This window comes from Balaenoptera physalus (genome assembly GCF_965194825.1).
Source record: "Balaenoptera physalus genome assembly, chromosome: X".
In the NCBI taxonomy this organism is placed as follows: Eukaryota; Metazoa; Chordata; class Mammalia; order Artiodactyla; family Balaenopteridae; genus Balaenoptera; species Balaenoptera physalus.
Window position 1 is genome coordinate 77,084,505 of NC_138903.1, and position 20,446 is coordinate 77,104,950.

At 37.6% G+C, this 20,446-nt stretch overlaps 2 long non-coding RNA genes across 2 annotated transcripts in view; one reads left to right on the forward strand and one right to left on the reverse strand.

Moving 5' to 3' along the window:
- The window catches only part of LOC309653125, a 701,885-nt gene extending 686,065 nt beyond the window's left edge, over nucleotides 1–15,820 (forward strand). The window contains exon 2 of the long non-coding RNA XR_014258998.1: nucleotides 1–15,820. This exon is cut by the window's left edge and continues 21,336 nt beyond it. This is a non-coding gene — a long non-coding RNA (uncharacterized lncRNA).
- The window catches only part of LOC309653140, an 803,279-nt gene that overhangs the window by 76,101 nt on the left and 706,732 nt on the right, over nucleotides 1–20,446 (reverse strand). The window lies entirely within an intron of this gene.

Genomic DNA, 20,446 nt, shown 5'->3' on the forward strand with positions numbered 1-20,446 from the left:
TTCCTCTTAGAACTGCTTGGCTGCATCCCACAGGTTTCAGTCTATTGTGTTTTTGTTCTGATTTGTTTCTAGGTATTTTTTGATTCCCTCTTTGACTTCTTCAGTGATCTCTTGGTTATTTAGTAGCAGATTGTTCAGCCTCCATGTGTTTTTATTTTTTACAGGTTTTTTTTTGCCTGTAATTGCTTTCTTATCTCATAGCTTTGTGACCAGAAAAGATGTTTCATATGATTTCAATTTTCTTAAGTTTATGGAGGAGTTATTCATGATCGAAAATGTGAGCTTTCCTGGAGAATGATCCCTGTGCCCTTGAGAAAAAAGTGTATTCTGCTGCTTTTGGATTGAATGTCTATAAATATCAGTTAAGTCTATCTGATCTAATGTGTCATTTAATGCTTGTTTTTTCCTTATAATTTCGTGTCTGGATGATCTATCCTTTGGTACAATTGGAGTGTTAAAGTCCCCCGCTATTATTGTGTAACTGTCAATTTCCCCTTTTATGGCTGTTAGCATTTGCCTTATTTATTGAGGTGCTCCTATGTTGGGTACATAAATATTTATAATTGTTATATTTTCTTCTTGGATTGATTCCTTGATCATTATGTAGTGTCCTTTTCTGTCTCTTGTAATAGTTTTTATTTTAAAGTCTATTTTGTCTGATATGAGAATTGCTACTCCAGCTTTCTTTAGATTGCCATTTGCATGGAATATCATTTTCCATCCCCTCACTTTCAGTCTGTATGTGTCCCTAGGTCTGAAGTGGGTCTCTTGTAGACAACATATATGTGGTTCTTGTTTTTGTAGCCATTCAGCCAGTCTGTGTCTTTTGGTTGGAGCATTTAATCCATTTACATTTAAGGCATTATCGATATGTATGTTCCTATTACCATTTTCTTAATTGTTTTCGGTTTGTTTTTGTAGATCTTTTTCTTCTCTGTGTTTCCGGCCTACAGAAGTTCTTTTAAGCATGTGTTGCAAAGCTGGTCTTGTGGTGCTGAATTATCTTAGCTTTTCCTTGTCTGTAAAGCTTTTGATTTCTCTTTCAAATCTGAATGAGATCCTTGCTGGGTAAAGACATCTTGGTTGTAGGTTTTTCCCTTTCATCACTGTAAATATATCCTGCCACTCCCTCCTGGCCTGCAGAGTTTCTGCTGAAAGATCGGGTGATATCCTTATGGGGACTCGCTTGTATGTTATTTGTTGCTTTTCCCTCATTGATTTTAATATTTTTTCTTTGTATTTAATTTTGTTAGTTTGATTAATATATTTCTTGGCATGTTTTTCCTTGGGTTTATCTTGTATGGGACTCTGTGCTTCCTGGGCTTGGTTGATTATTTCCGTTCCCATGTTAGGGAAGTTTTCTACTATCATCTCTTCAAATATTTTCTCAGACCCTTTCTCTTTCTCTTCTTCTTCTGGGAACCCTATAATTTGAATATTGGTGCGTTTAATGTTGTCCCAGATATCTCTGAAACTGTCCTCAATTCTTTTCTTTCTTTTTAATTTTTCTTCTCCATAGCAGTTATTTCCACCATTCTATCTTCCAGCTCACTTATCCCTTCTTCTGCCTGTTATTCTGCTATTGATTCCTTCTAGTGTTTTTTTAAAATTTCATTTATTGTGTTGTTCATTGCTGTTTGTTCTTTAGTTCTTCTAGGTCCTAGTTAAATGTTTCTTATTTTCTCCATTGTATTTCTGAGATTTTGGATCATCTTTACTATCATTACTCTGAATTCTTTTTCTGGTAGATTGTCTATTTCCTCTTAATTTATTTGGTCTTGTGGGTTTTTACCTTACTCCTTTGTCTGCAACGTATTTCTCTGTGATCTAATTTTGTCTGTCTTACTGTGTTTGAGGTCTCCTTTTGGCAGGCTGCAGGGTTGTAGTTCCTCTTTCTTCTGTTTTCTGCCCCCATGGGGTGTGTTTGGTCCATTGATTTGTGTAGCCTTCCTGGTGGGAGGGACTGGTTCCTGCGTTCTGGTGGGTGGAGCTAGATATTTTCCCTCTGATGGGAGGGCCACGTTAGGTGGTGTGTTTTGGGGTGTCCGTGGTGTTAGTATGACTTTAGGCAGCCTATCTCCTGATGGGTGGGTTTGTGTTCCTATCTTCCTTGTTGCTTGGAACAACAACAGGAGACTGGAGACTGCAGGCATTTGGGTGGAACCAGGTCTTGGAGTTGAGATGGAGACCTCTGGGTGAACTCTTGATGAATAATATTCCTTAGGGCCGGGAGTTCTCTGGTGTTCCAGTGTCCTGGACTTGGCGCTCCCACCCCAGAGGCTCAAGACTGATGCCTGTCCTGGGATCCAAGACCCCACAAGCCACACGGCTCAGTAAAAAAGTGAAAAAAAAAAGAAAAGAAAAAAGGAAAAGAAAGAAAAAGGGCGGGAAGAAAACAAATGAAAACAAAAAGACAAACAAGACCCAAGACAAATAGCAAAGACAAAAACAAGCAAACAGCAATAGCAACAATTAAAAAGAAACGAACAGACAAACAAAACCCCAGACAAATGGTAAAAGCAAAACGAAAAAAAAAAAAATCCAAAGAAACAGACACACACAAAGTAAGAAACAAAAACAAAATCAGAGAAACAAAAAACAAGAGAACAACCAGACATACAAAGAATCCCAAAACGAAATCAAACAATTAAAATCAAAACTAACAAAAACAGAAAAACAAAATGAAAGCAGAATGCAAACTGAAGGAAAAAGCAAAGAAAACAAAACAAACACATGCAAATAATAGGAAAAAAATGATTAAAAAAGAAGAGCAAATAGAACAAAGAAAAAAGGTAAAAACAAAATAGAACAAAGGAAAGAAAAAAAAGGAAAAAACACAGAAGAAGAAGAAAGTAACACAGAAATAGAAATATACAAAAAATTAAAAAATATATTAAAAAATTAAAATAAATAAATAAAAATAAAAGTAAAAACAGATTTTAAAAAACAACGGAACAAAACAAAACATTAAAAAAATAGTAATAATTATATTTTCCTGGGATCTCATCTGTCAGTGTCCTTGCCCCCACTGTGAGTTACAGACAACCTCTGCCTCCCTAGGGGGCCCTCCAAAACCTCTAGGTAAGTCTCTGGTCCCTCTATGGGCACTGTGGGGGCAGCTCAGACTCTGATCTGGTCCAACTCCCACGTGTACTTGTCCCCAAAGTCCACGGCTGCTAGAGCTAGATTGTTTTCAGTTGTGGGAACGTTTGCTGTCCATTCAGATATTCCGTAGATGCAGGGTTTGCCAAGCTGATTGAGGGGATTTAATTTGCAGTTTGTTCAGCTTCACAGAAAGATTTTTGTTCCTCTTCCTTAGTCGCCCTGCCCCTGGGGCTCAGCTGTGGTTTTATTCCCACCTCTGTGTGTGGGCTACTCACAGGAGTCTGCTCCCAAGGCTGCCCTGGAGCAATTGAGTCTGCCCTGGTGAAGACAGGGCATGGAAGTGGCACGACTGCCTGGGTCACAGGTCCCTGGCAGTGACAAGTGCACAGGAAAGCTGGGAGCCACAAGTGGGATAGATTCGGCCTTAGGAGGAGCCTTTCCTAGTTTCTGGCAGCTGGCACAAGATAGTCAGCCCTGGTGAGGGCTTTTTCTAGTGCCTGGTGGGGCAGAGGGCCAGCACGTGAGGAGAGAGAGGCTACAGTGGTGGCTCCACCTCCTGTGCATCACTCAACTGTGGCACCTTGCTTCTATGGCAGTCTCGGTTTCCTGCACAAGCATTCCTGGTTGTGGATTACCTCCCTCCCTTCTCCTCAGACTGTCTCCTCACAGCCAACAGCAGTCCCCCCCCCGAGTTTGCTCTCCAATCCCCAAGTTCCAGCTCTCAGTCCCCGTGTGCACTGCAGACACACATCCAGGCTGGGGCATGCAAGGCTGTGGCATGCACCATTTATGTAGGTCTCACTCTGTCCTGTCTGCCACAGACCATCCATTTCACCCTCCTCTGACAGCCTCAGATGCTCCCCTTCTGTTCCAACTGATTTCCCTGTTGGTGAGGGGGCTTCCTTGGATGCAGGAACCTCTCCTCTGCTTTGGCTCCCTATCAGGGGCACAGATCCTGTCCCATTTCCTCTCCTCTTCTTTTTCCTTTCTTTCTTTCATCCTACCTGGTTATGCGGAGATCTTTCTTGTCCTTTCTGGTGTCCAAGGGCTTCTGCTGGTGTTCAGTCAGTGTTCTGTGAGAACTGTTCCATCTGTAGATGTATTCTTGATGCATTTGTGGAGAGAGATGGACTCCAAGTCCTCCTACTCCTCCGCCATCTTTGGTTTTTCTACCATAGGTATTAAAATTTTCAAATACACTGCAGGTCACGGCCAAACAAAATTTTATTTTTAATTTTATCTGAGAGTCTGTTTCAGGTTGACTAAAATTATAATAAACTTCATTAGGCACTGATAGTTACCATTAAATATTGTTACCTGATATTCCTGAAAAGATTTCTTCCTTAATAAACTAACAAAAATGTCTTTCCTAATTCAAACTTTATTAAGCTTGTATCCCAGATATGTTCTTTAATGGTATAGACTAGTTTTTTTTTCTATGACCATTCTGTAACATGCCTTTGGTGAGTCTACAGAGATGCACTTCACCTAAGTGTTCAACCAGTTCTTAAATGAACATTTTTTTGAATATAGTAATTATAAACTTAGAAAGTGGTAAGCCTGCATGATGGATATATGAGCTATAAGTAAAAATGCTGTGAAGGTGTTTCTTAATCTTTAATTCCAATAAAAAATTTGGATCATATATAACTAATGCCATAAATAATTAATGACAGAAAGTTTTAGTAAAGGAGATGTTAATACTGGTATAGAGTTTGGTGCTTTTTGACCACCTAGAGGGGTAGGATAGGAAGGGTGGGAGGGAGATGCAAGAGGGAGGGGATATGGGGATATATGTATATGTATAGCTGATTCACTTTGTTATACAGCAGAAACTAATACGCCATTGTAAAGCAATTATACTCCAAAAAAATGTTAAAAAAAAATAGTCCCCACCATATTAGGTCATTAAATTAGGCATTACAGTCTTGAATTTTTCTTACTTTACTTTAGTTGTACACCCATATCATTCAAAAATTTGTTTAAAAGTAGCATGACTTTATTTATGACACTTCATCTTTTTCCAAAATGTGTTCTCTTTGTTATGCTTAGATTTCAGTAACTAATGAAAAAGTAAAGTAAATAATCTGATTATAAGTAAGTATTTGCAAAGATTATTTTTAAAAAAGTACTGGTATAGAACAATGGAAAGTCCATTCTATCCCTGTGGAAGGTCTTTCTTGGCAATTAAAATATTTTTTGAATAATTTTCACTATAGCCTGCTTTACTGAAGATCAACCCTGACTTCAACAGTTATCTAATCTAAAACTGGACATTTGAGTCAGCATTGCATAATGGTTAAATGGTATATGAGTTCTGAAGGAAGATGAATCTGGGTTTTGAATTGAGGCATCATTGTTTACTAGTTATGTGGCCTGCTGCAACTCATTTAATCCTTCTGAGTTTCTATTTCTGGTATTGTAAAATGAGGACAATTATTGGACCTTTTGTTATGGAGAGAAATGAAATAATGCAAGTAAAGTCTTTGGAATGGTTCTGGCATATAGTAAACAATAATTTGTAATATTATACAATTATTACAATGAAATCCCCACAGATGTTTTCAACTCTGTTTTTTATTGTTTTGATACTCTATAATTTGATCACATCAAAAACTTAAAAACTCTTGAAAATATCCTATATTAAAATGAATCCCATTGGCATTGTAGAGCACCAGTAACACATAAATAAGGCTGGCTACAGTGGAAGACAATACACATTTTAAACTGTTTTAAAAAGCCAGGAATTACTTACATATGACAAATATGTAATTTGAACTTGCTGGAAAAATTCTAGCTTTAATTAGCTTTTCAGCAGCTTCTAAACGGATATACATTTTACTTTTTATTAAAAATGAAAATGATTCATTCAACTTTTAATTGAAAGTGAGAGTTGACACAGACATGGTAACAGTGAAAGTGGTAATTAAATGGCAGCTACTTTAATATTCAATGCTCTACAGATTGGAAGGCAGGAGAAAGGAGCACCAAGGCACAGATCTCATTGAAAACATGCTAGTATCCAAGGCCAGTCTCTGCTATTTCACTTACGATAACTTGTCAATAGCTGTAAGAGAAAGGAGAATGACTTGCAACATATTGGTAATGATAACCAGTTGTTCCTGGTGCATTCAAGAAGTGATTATCACATTTTACAAATGTGTAAAATTAAAAAAAGATACATGGATATATATTTTTTCAAAGAACAGCATGGCTTAATTAGAGAAAAAAGGATAGCATGTTCATGTAAGAATTACCAGCAGCTGAATTTTTTCAGCTCAGTTAAATATGTAATTTTGTATTTTGAAAATTCAATTAGGAAAAAACAAAATGAAATCATGCACAGAGAGATTATTTCTACTCTATCATCATGAAATCTAGAGTTGTGAACACTAGATTCAGTTGAACATATGGCTATTCAATGATAAACTCACTGTATGATATGCTAATCTCAGGAGAAGTTAAGACACTCAATTTACTACAGTCTTTCTTAGAATATATTCATGTGGAGAATACCCAAAATATTTTCATACAAGTACTCCTGCTTGATTTTGGAATGTATGTTTTCTAGTTATCCTATTATCTATGTCCCACAATAGTCTGCTCCCAGGGCAGGAAATTTACATGGAACTTGTCACTGTCATATGTGCTTATCAATTTTCTTTGCCCTTCCTTCCTTTCTGTGATCACTAGTCTTATTCTACTCTCTTCCCTCTTCTATTTATCATAGAAACACATAAAATTAGAGCTGGAAAGTTGTTTGAGATCATTAGATACAACTACATCATTTTACAGATTAAAAAGAATGGTAAAAACACTTAACTCAACGTTACAAGATAAGTTGAAGGCAAAGTCAGGCTTTGTACCCATATCTCCAAACATCAATGTTTTTTGACATACAGTTTTCAACTATAGCTTGAACCTTCTAGAATCACTTGATGATAATATACAGGCTTCAGATACTGTTGTTAGTTCTTCATTCATTTGGGCACTCAGCAAATATTCATTGAGTACTATGTATTAATGTGGGGAGGGAGGATACATAGTGAACAAAAGCAGATATTAAACATGGTCCCTGCCTCCAGGAAGGCTACAGTCTAGTGAGGGTGGCAAACATTTACTAAGTTATATATACACTCATATAAAATTAAGCCTGCAAAGATCCTAAGAGAGTCATCGTGCTATGAAAGTGTGTAAAAAATAGAACCTAACCTATGGGACATGTATAAGGGAAAGTGTCAGGTATGGATTCCTTGAGGATGAACTGAGAGCAAATAACTGAAAGCATTCAAAAAGTAGAAAGGGAGGAGAAGGGGAAGGAAAGAACATTCAAGGTAGCAAGCAGCATATGTGATAGCCCTGTGCAGGAGAGAGCACAGGGTACTGAGAGATGTCTACTGTGATCATGAGAGAGAGAGAGAGAGAGAAGAAATATTGTACACCCCTAGCTGCAGGATTGGGAAGGTCGGACCATTTAGGGCCAGCTTTCTGATATTGATACCATGTATAAAATAGATAACTAATGAGAACCTACTGTATGGCACAGGGAACTCTACTCAATGCTCTCTGGTGACCTAAATGGGAAGGAAATCCAAAAAAGAGAGGATATATATATACGTACAGCTGATTCACTTTGTTGTATAGTAGAAACTAACACAACATTATCCAGCAACTATACTCCAATAAAAATTAAAACAAAAAAGAAACCAAAAGATAAATGCTAGTCCTCACTGATCTGTGGTAGACAATCCTTTTCAAATAAGTACCATCCATTTAAATGGTGTGACAAAAATATGGGGAGTAAGGAAAAGAAGAAATATCAATAATGGAAAGGGGAATTAAAGGAGTGCAAAACAAATTAAATAGCTTATGAGTAATTTACCTAATGAAAAATACAGTTAGTTGCCAATTTAACTAATTTTCACCTCTTTTCCACCAGACTACATACACAGGCATATGAAAAAGGAGTTTTTTTGAGGGGGAGGCTGTAACATGCTAAATTTTGTGTGCCTGAAAGCTTAGTTTATTCAGTGGCAAAATGAATAGACCAGTATAGTCAATTCAGAAATATTTTAATAACTTAATAACTAGGGGGCTTCCCTGGTGGTTCAGTGGTTAAGAATCTGCCTACCAATGCACGGGATACGGGTTCGAGCCTTGGTCTGGGAAGGTCCCACATGCCGAGGAGCAACTAAGCCCATGCACCACAACTACTGAGCCCACTTGCCACAACTATTGAAACCCACACGCCTAGAGCCCGTGCTCCACAACAAGAGAAGTCACCATAATGAGAAGCCCGCGCACTGCAACAAAGAGTAGTCCCCGCTTGCCGCAACTAAAGAAAGCCCGCATGCAGCAATGAAGACCCAATGCAGCCAAAAATAAATAAACAAAATAAATACTTTAAAAAAATAAAATAACTAGGGACTATTATCATATATCCGTAACAAGCACTGTTCTGTATAGTGAGGAAAGCAAGGTCACTGCCTAAGTATCATGTATTAGGTAGGATGGAGTAGGAAGTGTAATGCGCAATTTGGGGAAGGGAATATCATAGAATAAAATCTGTCTTCTGCTTACAGAATTAGTATAGGTAGTTCTCTATTTTTGTGAGCATAAATGTACGTTATTAAATCCTAGCTTAATCTAAACCATTGATAAATTTGGACTAGCTGTATTACAGAATACATCTCAGAAAACTTCAAAAGAGATTTAAACTAGAGTATGATCTCAATAGGAAAAATCTGTGCATAGAGAAAAGAATAACTGGCTGGAACTGCACCAAAATGTTATAGAGTGATTATTTCTAAGTGATAATATTTTAGGAATTTTTTTCTTTTCTGTACTTATTCATATTTCCAAATTTTTACATAAGCATATTTTTCACATAACCTTCATTTCCTTTTACAAAGTTATTCACATTTAAAGAAAATATAGAGTAGCAAAATGAAAAAAACAAAAATAACCCAGAGATAACTAATTTTAACATGTACTGTATTTCTTTGTGGTTAAATTTAAAAAAAACATTTATATGAGTATGTTTTAGCAAAAATGGAACTGTGATATACATACTATTTTGTAACTCCCTTTCACTTAATATGTTGTGAATATCCTTCTGTGCCCTTACTTTTCTACTCATTCTCCTTAATGGTTGTAAATATTCTGTTGTATGAGTATGGCTTTTCCCCAAAATTATTTTTTTAAATAAGACAAAGATTTCAAACAGTATAGGAAAACTACATATTAATGCTTGTACAAATCAAGATTTTTTGACATCATTTAGGAAGGACATCATATATTTTGTCTCTTTCCTATGCCTTTCTCTACACATACGATATTCACTCACACTTTAACAACTCATCAAATATATAGATTGACTGTGTCTCAAGTTCAGCTCCAATGGTACAGATTCCAAACCTGATTTACATGTGGTAGTATTTAAGATCTATCATTGAGAGAAGAGGGTATTGTGCAATTTCTTTACAATAGGGGCATGTTTCATGTATTTAAAATATATGGCAATATTTGAAGAAACAAAGCACACAGTCCTAAGGAGACCTCTTTTAGAAATCTCATTTTGTTCTGAGGTAAAGTAAACCTGACTAACAGATGTTTGGGGGTTTCAAACCCTCAAATAAAGGTCTTTTACCTATTCTTAAAATTTTCCAGATCTAAACCTTGCAGATAAGTGCTAAATTAACTGGTAATGAAGTTGGTAGTGGAGGTTGGGGTGGTGTAGGAGCTGAGTTTCTGAGAAATACATGAGAGAACCCCACATTTCTGTTATATACCAACAAATAGTATGTGGAATATAAAAGAAGGGGAAGAGACAATGGGCAGTTGTGGTTTTCTTACTGCAATTTGAGGTTGGAAGTTGGAGAGACCAAATGTGATTTTGATGCTAAAAGTCGTTCCAACTGGCTTGGTATATATACAAATGACAGTACACTTCAGCTTTCTTCATTAAAAAAGTACTGCTGGGCTTCCCTGGTGGCGCAGTGGTTGGGAGTCCGCCTGCTGGTGCAGGGGACAAGGGTTCGAGCCCTGGTCCAGGAGGATCCCACATGCCGCAGGGCAACTGGGCCCGTGCGCCACGACTGCTGAGCCTGCGCTCTAGAGCCCCCTAGCCACGACAGCTGAGCCTGTGTGCCACGGCTACTGAAGCCCGCACATGTAGAGCCCAAGCTGTGCAGCGGGAGAGGCCACCTCGGTTAGAGGCCCGTGCACCTCGGTGAGGAGTGGCCCCCGCTCGCCGCGGCTGGAGAAAGCCCGCGCGCAGCAAAAAAGACCCAAAGCAGCCAAAAATAAATAATAAATAAATAATTAAATTTAAAAGAAAAAGTACTATTGTAGCCTGTCTGTTGAATCTAGGAAATTTTTTTATTTTTCTTTGATATAAAGCAAAATGTTTACTGGTTCATAATCCAAAAATATTAACCTAGATTAGATGACTATAAAATCTATTAAATATCAAATGTTATGTATATCAGCTGAACAGTTGTTTCATTTTACATTGATTATTTGCTATTTTTATTTTCCTAAATTTGGTGATTAAATAAAAATACACAGCCAGAGCTGATTAAATAAGAGTTAACACTTTTATTTATGAACTTAGATTAATTTCAAAGTCTTAGTTATAATTTTGAATGCATTTCCCTTTAACAACACAATTGCATTCCATTCAAAAGGGAAAAGTACTCTCTGAAAGGCAATTGATCTATTTGAAGAATTATGGTTCCTTTGAATCTGTGGGTGCATCATGGTGTTTCTTTGATTCTTTTGATTGTACTCTTTCCAAAAACAGCTAAGCCAAATTGATGAAGGAAAAAGATGCTTTTTGTTCCTCTACAACCCCATCATAAGAGAAACAGTCAGAAATTAGACTTAATAGCTCATAATGGAGGCTAAAAATATAATTAGCACTTACATGAATGACTGCTTTGGAAGTACTGGTCAAACTCTGTAGAGTGGCCAGATATGTGGTTACCATGTTGGTTTGGTTTTCAAACATAGATTAGACAATAGTCCAGATTAAAAAGGTGATTCATATGAGAATTTACTGAGGGATAGAACTTCTGGGGCTGGAAAGAATCAGAGGCAGTGTTTTACAAAGTGTGGTGTTTAGGCCACCTGCATGAGGGAAATTGAGTGAGGTTTTATTTATTTACTTACTTTTTGTTTCTTTTATTTTCATCGTGGTAAGAACACTTAACATGAGATTTACCTTCACAAATATTTAAGTGCACAATAGAGTATTGTTAACTATAGACACCATGTTGTACACCAGATGTAGTAGAAACTTTATACCTATTGAACAGCAACATCCTATTTCCACCCAACTTCCAGCCCCTTGCACCTACCGTTCTGCTCTTTGTTTCTGGGAGTTAAACTACATTAGATACCTCACAAAAGTGGAATATTTGTCCTTCCATGACTGACTTATTTCACTTAGCATAAAATCCTCCAGGTTCATCCTTATTGTTGCATATGGTAGGATTTCTTTCTTTGTTTTCAAGGTTGAATAGTATTCCACTGTATGAATACCATTTTGTTTCAGGAGTCCGTGAGGTGAGACAGAACCCGTGGTTTGGGCAGAGTACCAAAAGGCTGGGGACTTAGACATTTTACTCTCTTTTCTCCCCACGCCTATCCCCCAAGGGAGAAGTCACTGACTAAGAGATGTCTCTCAGTCTGAGCAATGCTAGCTTGAGGGAAGGGTTGACATGGGTAAGGCAAAATTGCTCTTACCTGTTTCAATGTGGTTGTTCTTGGTTTATGTGTTTATCTGGGATAATGCAACTTCTTAACTCTGTTCAGGCCTTCTTTTTTTTTCTTTTTTTTTAAAATTTATTTATTTATTTTTGGCTGTGTTGGCTCTTTGTTTCTGTGCGAGGGCTTTCGCTAGTTGCGGCGAGCGGGGGCCACTCTTCATCGCCGTGCGCGGGCCTTTCACTGTCGCAGCCTCTCTTGTTGCGGAGCAGAGGCTCCGGACACGCAGGCTCAGTAGTTGTGGCTCACGGGCCCAGTTGCTCCGTGGCATATGGGATCTTCCCAGACCAGGGCTCGAACCCGTGTCCCCTGCATTGGCAGGCAGATTCTCAACCACTGCGCCACCAGGGAAGCCCTCAGGCCTTCTTATAAAGGTATTTTGGTCTTTTTAGTCTACATGTTATTGTTTAATTAGTGTTTCTGTGGGGAAACAGGGCTGGGACTTGCTAATCATGACAAGATTCTGCTATCTTGCTGATGTCATCCTTGGGATGCTTTTAAAAATGCAGAATAATAGGTCTCTCCCTAGACCTAGTGACCAGGGGACCACTGTGGACTTGGCCGGGAAAATGCATTTTAATAAAGAGGTACAAAGTACTTCATAGTCTGACGCTGGCTGGATGGGGGCAAACAGTGTAGGTATGATTTTTAGATGGACCTGGACAAAATCCCAGCTCCCTCACATCCTAGCTGTACCATGCTGCAAATCCCTTCTGTGTACTATGCTCCTCCTTGCTCTGATATACCCTCTCTTGTTCCTCTTCTATGTAACTGTCCTCTACCTGTTCAAGCTCAGCTAGTTTCCTGTTATCCTCTTTCCCTTAGCAACAAGAGACCCCTCAGTGTGTATTATTACCCCCAGCCCCCCAACTTCCCCTGTCTTCTGAACCTGTGCAGGGTAGTTATCCAATTGGCATTCATCTTGTCACTTCTTCCCCCACCTATCTTCCAACCTCAGCTTCCTAACCAACATGACCTCTGGTCTTTCTCCCTGGTTATGGTTGTCATCAGGTAGGCACTCACTGCTCTGACCTTTCAGAGGCATCATACTGGGTATTTTGTAAATTCCCCAGCTTCCAGTCCTTGTTGTAACTGGAACTAAATAGGAACAGAAGGTCAATGCAAGACTTGAGTGCTAACCTGATAACCCTCCCTGCAGCAGCATACATGGCTGTCCCATTCCATCTCCCCATGTGCCCTGGATTCCCAGTACCAATGCCTGTCCACCTCCTGTCCCATAGCAGCAGGAGAGATCACATCTTGTAGGAGTGGATGACATGGGTCACAGATGCCTTCACTGGAGGCTGATGTAAGCCTAGCCTTAGAGGGAAGGCAGGATTTCCATAGGCAGAGATGGAGGGACCAGACATTGCCAAAAGAGGCAACAACAGGATTGAAGGCATGTCCTGGGGACCAGTATAGTGCTAGAAATGCTAATAACATTATCTCATTATTTCTCCAAGTGTTGCCCTTGCAACAGTTGATTGGAATTACCAGTAGTGCTTATTAAAAATTCATATTACTGCACCTTACTTCAAATCTACTGCCCCAGAATCCCGAAGGTTGGGTTCAGAGAATCTACCTATTCACAAGCTTTCTATATAATTAAATGAAACTATAAATTTTGGGATCACAGGATTTGAGGAGAACTTCTAAACAATGCAGGTTTACACTCCTTTGGATGTAAGACAGAAATCGTACAATCTATTAAAACAGAAACAATTTATTAAAATAAAATATTTTTAACTAGGTATAAAGTTAACTTAGTAAAAAAAAGGCCTAAGAGGGAGTTCAAATGAAGCAACTGCATAAAGTAGTTACTACCCTTGGGGCTGTAGAAACAAAGGGATGATATTAGAATTATTAAAACTTAGAGAAGGAGCACTGTGCAGCTGAAAGTCAGACTCCTGAGGAGAGAACAGTCCTTGGCTGGTGCTGGTTTCTCTGAACTCTAAGGAGAACCTTATGCAATTGGGACATCTGGGGAAAAGATACCTGTTGGCTGTTGCTAATGTCTTCAAGAGGGGATGATGAATCTGGCTTTGCAAATAATAAAATTTTGCACACAGGATTCAGCAGCTACTACAGGTAATAATGTTGTTTCTAAGGTGACGTGTGGCTGTGGCTCTGTGCTATAGGAACCTCAAGCCAACTGGAAACTGAATGGAATAAACCTTGCAATTTCCCTCTAATGCAGCCTACCAGAAGACTTTAATAAGGAGTCAACTGGTAAAGTAAAATTCAACACACAGAGTACCAGTTCCAGCAACACAAAATGGAGAGAAGGCTGTGGGGCTAACAGACAATAGCTTGATAACTGGTTCAAAGTCAAACCAAGAAATAATAATTTTCCCATCTGTATTTGTGGAAAACTCATGAAGCAATTTTCTCTTTCTCTCTCTTCTCTCCCTTCTTCACTTCCTCCTTCCCTTCCTTCCTCCCTCCCCCCCACCCTTCTCTTTTTGTCAGGCTCACACTTTACCTCGGTTCTGGATTACCTTATAATTCTTATGGTTTTACATCAAGTTGAACAAGGAAATTGGCTGGATGTTCTATTCATAGTTGCAGAAATGTCATTGTGAGAACATGAATAAGGAGTCAGGAGGAGGTGGTGTCCAGTCAAAGCAGAGCCATTAGTCAGAGGACAAGACTTAAATTCAAGGGTTGGAAAAAGAATCAAATGAGTCCCACTCTTCACTGTTGAAAGTGAGAGAGAGAAAAGACACTCAAATTTTGAAAAATGATTAGCAGATGCCCGTTACCTCTTTTACAGGCAGTATGAATTAGTATTTCAAGAAACACCTGGCTGTGAATAAATATCCAACTAGCCATCCTGAGTAGGAGCTTTCGATACCTAGCATTTCAATACCTTTGAGTTTTAATGAAAAGTATAAAACTAACTTTTTGTTTGTTAAAATTTGTTACCTATCCTTGTCCATGCTAGCTTCTTGCTCTAAAGGTAACCATATTTGATTTGCTGAAAAGTTTAAAGCAAGATCTTGGAGTTGTATACTTCTGGGTGAGAATCTCCACTTTTACTAGCTGTGTAACATTGGATTAGTGATGTAATCTTCCTGAGCATTAGTTTCTTTTCTCATTTGTAAAAATATGATAATAATCCCTACGTCTTATGGTTATCATAAAGGTTAAAAGAAGTGATGATGCCAAGCATATTATTGAACACAACACTAAATAAATGGTAGCTATCAATTCTTATTTATATTCATAAAGTTCTAATTGTTTTAAGGCATCTTGATCCTCATACCATCATGGAATTTTAGACAAAACAAAGCATATGGTTTCCAGGTTAAATAGGTAAAAAATAAGTGATTATTGTGGCCTCACAACTGGATAAAAAAGAAAAAAATATAGTCAATTTTCGAACTTTCCACATGACAAGATGTATATTGAAAAAATCCAGAGATTTGAAAAATAGTTTTAGCTTTCATGAAGAAGGCAGATGGTACAGAAGCCATTTGTTAATGAATTCATCTTGTGATGCACGTATTTCACCAAGACACTGGGAGAAATCCTGGTTTGGGCTAAGGTGTAGCTTTTAAGAAAAGTGAAAAACGTTAAGAACACATTAAATCCATGGGTGACTTTTAATCAATGAGGGCATCAAAATTAAGGCTATAAATTTACCTTCAGGGCTTCCCTGGTGGCGCAGTGGTTGAGAATCTGCCTGCTAATGCAGGGGACACGGGTTCAAGCCCTGGTCTGGGAGGATCCCACATGCCGCGGAGCAACTGGGCCCGTGAGCCACAATTACTGAGCTTGCGCGTCTGGAGCCTGTGCTCCGCAACAAGAGAGGCCACGATAGTGAGAGGCCCGTGCACCGTGATGAAGAGTGGCCCCCACTTGCCGCAACTAGAGAAAGCCCTCGCACAGAAACGAAGACCCAACACAGCCAAAAATAAATAAATAAATTTAAAAAAAAAAAAAATTTACCTTCAATTTTAGTTCAAACACAGTATGCACTGTAAAATGGTCCCATATAGAATTAGAACCAAAGTATGTTAAGAGAAGTGTTAATAACAAGCTTAATATACATCACCTGAAAACAGCAATGAACGACTCACTCTACCATATGAAAAGGTGTAAGGGGAGTAATTAACATAGACTGTATATTAGTAACAAATTGCAAACCTGAGGGATTTCTGTAGCAAATCTTATTGCATTGTGAACAAGGTGGCAAGTAAAAATGACCATTTGTGCATCATTAGCTTTTGGAAATACAGTTTATAATCCAGTGGAAATATGCAAATGATTTAACAATAGATTAAGATATGTAAAGCTTCATAGCTGAAGCTTCACACTACCTGTTTGCCCCAACTTTGCTAATAGTATTGTGTGGATGAAGATATGTCTAACTGCTACAAGAAACCATGGTAGAATTTGATGAAGGATTTGCTACAGAGGTTCGATATAGTTATTGTTACTAAAGTACACAACAAATATATAATTAAACTCTAGTTATGGATAGGACCAAATTATAAATGGCAAATAGCCACATAGTTAAATATATAATCAGAAGATGAGGGCTTCCCTGGTGGCGCAGTGGTTGGGAATCTGCTTGCTAATGCAGGGGACGCGGGTTCGAGCCCTGGTCTGGGAGGATCCCACATGCCGCGGAGCGACTGGGCCCGTGAGCCACAACTACTGAGCCTGCGCGTCTGGAGCCTGTGCTCTGCAGCAAGAGAGGCCGCGATAGTGAGAGGCCCGCGCACCGCGATGAAGAGTGGCCCCCGCTTGCCACAACTGGAGAAAGCCCTCACACAGAAACTAAGACCCAACACAGCCAAAAAAAAAAATAAATAAATAATAATTAAAAAAAAAAAAAAGAAGATGAATCATGTTTAAGTGACATGGATTAGAATTTCTCAAAATGGAATACTCAAACCATCTGTCCTAATCATCTTAAGTGCTTGCTTAAAACACAAAGTCTGGAAATGCCATTTCAAGCTTATTGAATTAGAATATTTTGGTGAGAATCTATGAATCTGCATCTTAAACAGCATCCCAAGTGATTTTTATGATTACTAAAATTTGAGAGTTAAAATTACACAAAACTCCATTGTTACAGCTCTTCAAGTACATTCCCAAGATTATTTTAGAATATATTTGCTAAAATATATGTAGGGAAAAAAAACATAAAAATGAGTAAATAAATATTGGAGAATAAAACAAATAATCTTTTTGATAAAAATTAAGAGCAGTGGAAACATGTCAATGTTTGTCCCAATTGGTAAAACTACTAAAATCTATATAGTAAAGATAAAGAAAGCACATAAGCCTAACAAGAAGTACTTTTGTGTAGTGGGTTAAAATCTCTGCTCTCCAACTCAACACCTGTATGACTTTGGGCAAATTACTGAACTGCTCTATACTTCAGTTTTCATATCATGAAGATAAAAATGGACCTATCTCATAGGATTGTTTTAAGTTTAAAACATATTAATGTACATAAAGTCCTTAGATCAGCACTTGAACATATTATTGGGTGGGCCAAAAAGTGCCTTCAGTTTTTTAAGTAAAAATAAAAGACACATTTTTCATTTTCACCAAGAACTTTATTGAACAATGTATTCACCCTTTCATTCTACTACTTTCTGCCATTTTTCAAGCAACTTCATAATTCCATTTCCCCAAAACTTTTCATCTTTTTGAGCAAAGAACTGTTCCAGGTGCCTTTTACAGTGTTCCAAGGAACTGAAATTTTTTCCATTAAAAAAATTGCACAGGGAGATCAGCTCGGTGCTTTGTGACCACGTAGAGTGGTAGGATAAGGAGGGTGGGAGGGAGATGCAAGAGGGAGGGGATATGGTGATATATGTATACATATAGCTGATTCACTTTGTTATACAGCAGAAACTAACACAACATTGTAAAGCAATTATACTCCAATAAAGATGTTAAAAAACAAAATTTGTAAAGACCAAAATAAATGGAAATCCGAAGGTGCAATGTCTGGTGAATACGCAGATGAATCAGAACTTCCCAGCCAAGCTGTAACAGTTTTTGCCTGGTCATCAAAGAAACAAGTGGTCTTGCATTATCCTGATGGAAGATTATGCATTTTCTGTTGACTAATTCTGGACACTTTTCGTCGAGTGGCGCTTTCATTTGGTCTAATTGGGAGCAGTGCTTGTTGGAATTAATTGTTTGGTTTTCCGGAATGAGCTCATAATAGAGGACTCCCTTCCAGTCCCACCATGTACACATGGTGTATATGGATGGATGAAGACTGGCCTTTGGTGTGGCTGGTGGTGGTTCATTTTGCTTGCCTCATGATCTCTTCCATTCCACATTGTTGTACAGTATCCACTTTTCCTTGCTCATCATAATTTGTTTTAAAAAAGGAACGTTTTCATTAGGCCCCATTTGTTTATTTTTGATTGATTTCTTTGGCCTTAGGAAACAGATAAAAAAATATTGCTATGATTTATGTCAAAGAGTGTTCTGCCTATGTTTTCTTCTAGGAGTTTTATGGTTTCAGGTCTTACATTTAAGTCTTTAATCCATTTTTGAGTTTATTTTCACATATGGTGTGAGGAAATGCTATAATTTCATTCTTTTACATGTAGCTGTCCAATTTTCCCAGCACCACTTTTCAGAGAACAGCTTTTATCCATTGTACATTCTAGATTATTTGACCATAGGTATGTGGGTTTATTTCTGGGCTCACTATTCTGCTTCATTGATCTATTTGTCTGTTTTTGTGCTTGTATCATGTTGTTTTGATTACTGTAGCTTTGTAGTATAATCTGAAGTTTGGAAGGGTGATACCTCTAGCTTTGTTGTTTTTTCTCAAGATTGCTTTGGCAATTTGGGGACTTTTGTGGTTCCACATGAATTTTAGGATTATTCTTTCTAGTTCTGTGAGAATATCATGAGCATCTTGATAAGTATTGCATTAAACCTGTAGAATGCTTTGGGTAATTTGGTAATTTTAACAATATTAATTCTTCCAACCCAAGAGTATGGGATATCTTCCCATTTTTTGAATCATCTCAAGTTTCCTTCATCAGTGTTTTATAGTTTTCAGAATATAGGTCTTTCACCTCCTTTGTTAAGTTTGCTCATATATATTTTATTCTTTTTGATGCAGTTTTAAATGCGATTTTTTTTTTACTTTTCTTTCTGATAGTTCATTATTAGTGTATAGAAAGACAACAGATTTCTGTATATTAATCATATCTTGCAAACTTTGCTAAATTCATATACTAGTTCTAATAGCTTTTGCATGGAGACTTTAGTGTTTTCTATATAATGTATCATGTCATCTGCAAATAGTGACAGTTTTACCTCTTCCCTTCCAGTTTGGACACCTTTTTTTCTTTTTTCTTTTGGACACTTTTTTTTTTTTGTCTGATTGCTGTGGCTAGGACTTCCAAAACTATGTTAAACAGAAGTGGTGAGAGTGGGCATCCTTGCCTTGTCCCTGAATTCGAAGGCTTTCAGCTTTTTACCATTGAGTATGATGTTGGCTGTGGGTTTCTCATAAAAGGCTTTTCTTATGTTGAGATATGTTCCCTCTATAACCACTTTGATGATGGCTTTTATTGTGAATGAATGTTGAATTTTGTCAAATGCTTTCTCTGCATCTATTGAAAAAATCATGTGATTTTTATTCTTCCTTTTGCTAATGTGGTTTATCACATTTATTGATTTACAAATGTTGAACCAACCTTGTGACCCTGGAATAAATACAACTGGTCATGGTGTATGATCCTTTTTATATATTGTTGGATTTGGTTTGCTAATTTTTGTTTATGATTTTTGCATCTATATTCATCAAAGACATTATTTGTTGTGTCTTATTCTGGTTTTGGTATCAGGGTTATGGTGGCCTCAGAGAATGAATTTGGGGGTGTTCCATCCCCTTTAATATTTTAGAGTAGTTTGAGAAGGATAAGTATTAGTTCTTCTTTATATGTTTAGTAAAATTCCCTTGTGAAGCCATCTGGTCCTTGACTACTGTTTGCTGAGAGTTTTTAATTACTAATTCAACTTCACTATTAGTAATCAGTCTGTTCAAATTGTCTTTTTCTTCTTGATCCAGTCTTGGCAGTTTCTATGTTTCTAGAAATTTGTCCATTTCTTCTACATTGCCCAATTGTTGGCATATAACTGTTTGTACTATTCTCTTATGGTTTTTTGTATTTCTGTGTTATTGGTTATTATATCTCCTCTTCATTTCTTATTTTGTTTATTTGGGTCTGTTCTCTCTTCTTGGTGAGCTGGCTAAAGGTTTATCAATTTTGTTTCTCCTTTTAAAAAACCAGCTTTTCGTTTCATGGATCTTTTCTTGTGTTTTTTAATCTCTATTTTATTTATTTCCTCTCTGATCTATATTATTTCCTTCCTTCTGCTGACTTTGGGCTTTATTGGTTCTTCCTTTTCTACTTCCTTGAGGTGGTAGGTTAGGTTGTTTACTTGAGATTTTTCTTGTTTCTTGAGGAAGGCCTCTATCATTATAAACATCACTCTTAGAACTGCTTTTGCTGCATCCTATCAGTTTTTGAGTGTTGTGTTTCCATTTTCATTTGTCTCAAGGTATTTTCTGACT